This window comes from Diachasma alloeum, unplaced genomic scaffold (genome assembly GCF_001412515.2).
Source record: "Diachasma alloeum isolate Michigan unplaced genomic scaffold, Dall2.0 Dall_scaffold_00378, whole genome shotgun sequence".
In the NCBI taxonomy this organism is placed as follows: domain Eukaryota; kingdom Metazoa; phylum Arthropoda; class Insecta; order Hymenoptera; family Braconidae; genus Diachasma; species Diachasma alloeum.
The window spans coordinates 274,530-280,890 of record NW_021680517.1 but is presented as its reverse complement, the minus strand read 5'-3'; positions in this window follow the sequence as shown (position 1 = coordinate 280,890).

The window sequence follows — 6,361 nt, the reverse complement described above, 5'->3', positions numbered from 1 at the left end:
TGATGTTGCCTGCATTTGTGTGATTCTCGACGATGCTTTGGCGGAGATGAGCTCAGTGTGTTGGCCCGATGTTCTCAACGCTGCCATCCGAGTGTTTCGGCATAAGGTTACTTTCCTTTCTTCCTCATGCCTGAGTGTCTGTCCTCCAACTGCTCGTCATGACCCGTCCTTACCGTAATTTTGTTTGCGCGGTTGTCATCATTTCACAGCTTATTCGAAATGGAATAAAATCGAAAAATATGAAACACGGAATGAAAGCGTTATAATATCCTTGACCGTTCACCGGAAAACGGCGCGGGACGAACTGTAAGGCGTCTCAACGCCTGAATGTTGTCTGCTTCCTCGGCCATTGCCACTATATTTCACTAATAATGTTTAGAAGTACATTAATCACGGCAAAATTGTTCGTGATAATTTTCACGGTGCAGCACAACGTCTTTGGGTACTGGGCGATGCACCAAGATGCACGAAAAATGACACGCGGTAACAAGAGCGCACGAAACGATAGGAACGCTGACGAGCACTATGCCAAAACCCAACGCTTCTCGAACATTCCACGAAAAACCACGCGATCGAAAATCATTTTAATTTAACGGAAAACGGCACAATTTTTATAATTGCACTCGCTAACGCATTAATACGACGATTTTATTTGTCACGTTGCAGAAATCACGTCGGGGTCACCACTTGTGGGATTCGGTGAAGGATAGAAGGGTTTTGTAAGTTATAATACTCGGAATTAGCGTATATATCGAATTGAATTTATTCACAGCGAAAGTAACTTTGGTATACACTATGAGAGCTGGAACGAGAGTGTGCTCCCACGACAACGGTATTAGATCATCCGATCGAGGATGTCCGAATTATTACGAATCGTCGCGAGGATGTCTTGCGACAAGGACAACGATATATCGGCGACACGTGTCACGGTACGAAATTCGGTTGCTAAGCCGAGCTCGAAAACAATACATTGAAATGGTGTGAAATAAATATAACAGTAGCTTCGCTACAACGTGTTTTTGGATTTTCGCCAGAACTGAAATTTTCTGGGATACATAAAAAGTGATTTCTTGGGAATATCACTCATTACAGTGGTGGAGTTATTTATTCATTCCATCGAGGTAATAAATAGCTTGTGAGTGATTATGAGAATCACAATTAATAGTTCCTCTGGGAGTTGAAATTTGGGGGGTGAACTACCCCTTTGAAATAATGTTTTTTTATTAAAAAAATATATGGCTCAGGATTTTACGGAAATGATTGCATCGGGAAGATCATAAAATAATACAGTATACCTTTTTTCGCATTTATCTCGGCATCGAAGTTATGAAGTAATAACATTGATTTCTTTTATAAGGCACTGATTTCAAATATTTAAATTTTCAATTTTGATTCTAATAGTCCGCACGTGAAAATTATATTCCTTCAGAATCCGGCATTATGATGACAACAATAACAGATTAAAGAAACACTGATCCACTGGGATAGAATTTTCTTCTACTTCAGGTGCAGCAATGTTGTGGTTATTCTAAGGAAAAGCAGTCACAAATACAAAAAAAAACGTTCCGAATAATCGGAATTTTTCCATATAGTATTATCTTATAATTTTTGTGTCTGTGAAAGCTGGGTAATGGCTTCATGAGATGATTTATCATTACACTATATGTGGTGTTAACACAGTGCTGAAAGCGATAATNAAAATTGTTCGTGATAATTTTCACGGTGCAGCACAACGTCTTTGGGTACTGGGCGATGCACCAAGATGCACGAAAAATGACACGCGGTAACAAGAGCGCANGGAAAACATTCTTCTTCTAATTGTATATCTCCAATTGTTTTCACCATGAGATTCAATCCAATAAACGTTATTAAGCTCCTCATGGCAACATTTGAAGTGATGAATCTTGTGGAAACTCCTGTAACTAATGAAGAACGAGAATTGGCAACTAATTTCGAGAACATCTTGAAAGAAACTATGGAGGAAATAATGGTGTGGAAATGATTGAAGAATCCGCTCTCGATTTCCAAGAGCCGTATAAAGATATCGAAATGATAACAATTGAGGATACAGAATTCCAACCGCATCTTAAAGAATCACCTGATAGTTGTTCGGATGATGACGAACCGATAGGCTAGGAATATAAAAAAAGCAGTTTGTGACAATGAGATTGTCAAAGAGAATATTTATTTTTATTTTAAGTCGAGAAAATTAATTCAAATAAACCTGAGTCTTGGGGGAGCTCAAACTCCTTTCCCTTCGATAATATTTAAGAGAGAACCATTGGGACAGCCGGACAATCAAGAATTGTCATTGATTCTTTGGGGATTTATTTTGAGGAGAATAATCGTCGAGGACTACGCACGTGAAGGAAGAAGAAGACGGCCCTGAGAAAAATCTCTTGGGGCTACATCGAAATCGTCAATGGGCTACATTGGATTCGTCCATCATCAGCGTTGGAGGCATCCACTGCAATCACCACCACCGTCTACCTTGGACGCTGGGATCAGCGAGAATGGACTCACCCACTCTAGCTCCTCTGAGGTCAAGGAGCATCAGGAAGAGACCTGGGGAATTATCCCCAGGACATCAAGACATTGTGGGACAAAGCCCACCATTTTAGTAATTTAAAAGAAATTTTATGTAAACAATTAGAGTCAAGATGTAATTTTAATTCGTAACGACATTGTCCAGTCCAGGGGGAATTAGTTGCGAATTTGACTAGTTTTGAGAGTGGTAGTGGGGGAAGAGTTCCCCCAATCACGTGATTTTTGGAGGAGAAAGCGCGTGGCGTGAGTTCTCCCCGAGACATGTCCAGACACGCATCGTCGTTGAGTTCTGTTGAGAAGTAGAGCATTTTTGAGCACGAGCTGTGCTTTGTTGAGGAGTTGGGCTAATCAAAGCCAATATTTTGAGTCTTTCTGGAGTCATTGAGGACTGGAAGAGATTTTTGGACAGCCTGGAGCAGCTGAAGAGGATTCTGGGGCCCTGGACTGGACAATAATCGAGCTAAGTCGTGTTGAAAGTGAATTTACTTTTGTTAGGAGGTCGGGACTGAGTTACATCTCGCAAGATTACTAAATTTCTGACGCGTAAAACAATGGAAAATCAAAAAGATTTACAAAAAACAGCGGATGAATTCGTGCAAAAAATCAAACCATATTTTGAAATGTATGGCTCGCAAAACATCTATAATTCTGATCAAAGTGGTTTTCAATTGGAAACGCATGCGGGACGAACTTTGGCGGACAAGAGGTCTAAAGAAGTCTTCTTCGAGACTTCTTTAGACCTTTTGTCGTTGATCTATAACATCAACGACACACAGTTATACGATACAACCCACGATATCTGCTGATGGACAATTATTGTCACCTCTTTTCATTGTTTACAAGGAACCCTCCGGGACGTTTGGCCCAAGGTTCCAGGAGAATCTGTTCAGACCTTCAAATGTTTATGTAACGGCTTCCAAACCGGGAAAACTGACTTCTGGTAAGATGATATTTTTAATGTATAACAAGATGTGACAAGTTATTTACGCTCATTGCAATGTTCATCGTATTCCAAACATTCCAGAGCACTTCAAAATTTGATTGGAAGAAGTATTCTTTCCACACGTGGGACCAAAAAGTCTACTGTTGATCGGTTCATGGAGTGGACATTGCTCTCGAGTGGTAGAAGAGGCAACTCGTCGGAATAAAGAATTATTAACTATGCTGATTTCGAAAGGGGCGACCGGGAAAATTCAACCTCTTGATGTATACGGTTTCAGAATTTGGAAAAATTATGTCCGTCATTTTTCAGATATGATCGTTCTCTTGAATCATGATATCAATTTACATGCACGAAATAATGTAATAAGATTGCCATCTCTAGTTCATAATCAATTATCGTCACCAAGGTATCAAAATTCATTTCGTTATGCTTGGCTCCAAAGTGGCTACATTGATAAAAAAAACCAGAGGAATTTAATAATCCTGTTGATTTTGCATTTGGACAATCTTTTAATCCACAATGTGACGTTGATGGTTGTTCTAATGTTGCAGTAGTTAGATGCTCGTGGTGCAGAAAGTCTCTCTGCNTTTTTTTTTATGAATATCATTTCTGTACCGATTATAATCCATAATAAAATATATGGACAACCAAAGGAAAATGCCAAAGAAGTAAAGGCTCGATTGAGAGGGATGGAATGAGTTTCTACAATAAATACTAAATCATTTGGACAACTCACAGTTCTCCCAGAAATTATTTCTTCTACCTCAGAAAATTTAAGTTCCGGGGAAAATAAAAAAAGGCATTTCGCAGTTTCCCATGTTCTTTCCAATGCAATCATTTTCATGAAATACTGACCTATAATTTTTTTAAAAATATTTTCACAGGGGTAGTTTACCCCCCCCCTGGCTTCAAATTTCAACCCCCAGAGGAACTATTAATCGTGATTTTCATAATCGCTCACAAGCTATTTTCTCCTTCGATGGAATGAATAAATAATTCCACTACTGTGATGGGTGATATTTCCTAGAAAACCTGTTTTTTTATCCCAGAAAATTTTAGTTCTGGCGAAAATCCAAAAACACGTATTCTGCATTTTTCCATGTTTTTTCAAACGTAAATGGTTTTATAAAATTCTGAACCATTGTTTTTTTTTGAAAAACGAAATTTTTATAGGGGTAGTTTACCCTTCAAATTTCAACCCCCGGATGAACTATCAATTATGATTTTCATAATTTCTCACCAGCTACATATTACCTTGATGAAATGGATAAAAAACTTCACTACTGTGATGGGTGATATTTTCGAGAAATAATTTTTTTCACCCCAGTATACTTCAGTTGACGGGGAAAATCCAAAAACAGGTATTCTGCATTTTTCCATACTCTTCCAAATGCAATGTGGTTTTATTCAATTATGAGCCATATANTACAAGGAACCCTCCGGGACGTTTGGCCCAAGGTTCCAGGAGAATCTGTTCAGACCTTCAAATGTTTATGTAACGGCTTCCAAACCGGGAAAACTGACTTCTGGTAAGATGATATTTTTAATGTATAACAAGATGTGACAAGTTATTTACGCTCATTGCAATGTTCATCGTATTCCAAACATTCCAGAGCACTTCAAAATTTGANGAACATTTGTAAAAACACCCTCCTTATAGGTGGGATTGAAAGATTACCCCCGAAGGTGTTCACCTTCTGATCATGGTTTCCCTCCCTAAAGCCGCGTATTAGCCGATAAAAAAATACGTGTTCTTTAGTTTTGAGTCCTCTACAACATATATGAGTTTGATCAAAATCGGAGGGGAACACCTCCCTAGTGTTCCTTATTAGAATCAGAAGAAGCCTGAATGAGATTAAATAGCAACAGGAGTTTTTCAAATTGTGTAATTTGGCTACATTACAGTTGAAGGTGCGAATAATAAATAATCAAGTACCAATAAATAATCACAAATGGCAATGCTATTTTTTTCTTCATCGTTATTGATCAGTTCATTTATGGATCGCCTTAAGGATACTCCTGAGTTGCAAGTAATTTCACTCATATTATTCTAAAATTCGGTTTATTTCATTGATAAGAATGATATTCTCTTGAAATGTAATTGAATTAGTTGTTTGAGGACAATATTAAGGGTTAAATTATGGCGACTTGATATAATTTGTTAATTCAATTTCGCCGTTAAATTATTCATACTTATAAAGAAAATTTGATTAATTATGATTGAATGAGGTGAGAATATGTTTGTATATGTTAGTTGTATTGACTTCTCAGGTTAGTGAATTTAGGTTAATTTCACAGGTTACAAAAAAATGTTTTTTTTTTAAATCAAATAATTAGAAAAAAATTAAGGGGCTAAAGTATTTCGTCTTCCTGTGACTGAACGATGAACACTTCACTATTGGTTCATCATTGGGTTTGGAGGACTAGTGGAGTACTCGGTCGAGGACTTGGCGGGAGACTTGACGGAGGATGGGGGGGGACCATAGAAGATGTGAGCAAACAGGTCTCATCACATTCATTCAAGAACGTCAGCTCATTCTCGAGGATGAATGGAACATCAGGATCTATTCGTCTCTCTTCGCATTGACGATTCCGCAAGGTAAAAAATGGAAAAAAAGAGAAATATAAAGTGGTTGTACCTCACTGGGAAAGGCGATGTTTGTAAAATGCTGATCGTAAACTGTTCAGAGCGTGATGTTTTACTTTTTTTCATTCCTCACGTGAACCAAATTTATTGAGAATGACTACCACTGATATCAGTTATCCAACATCTGACAAGAATATATAATCTAAACATATCCACGGAGATGGGGGAGAGCGAGCGGGTGGGACGGAAGACCCCCAGGGTTGGCGAGCGAAACGAGCAAGATC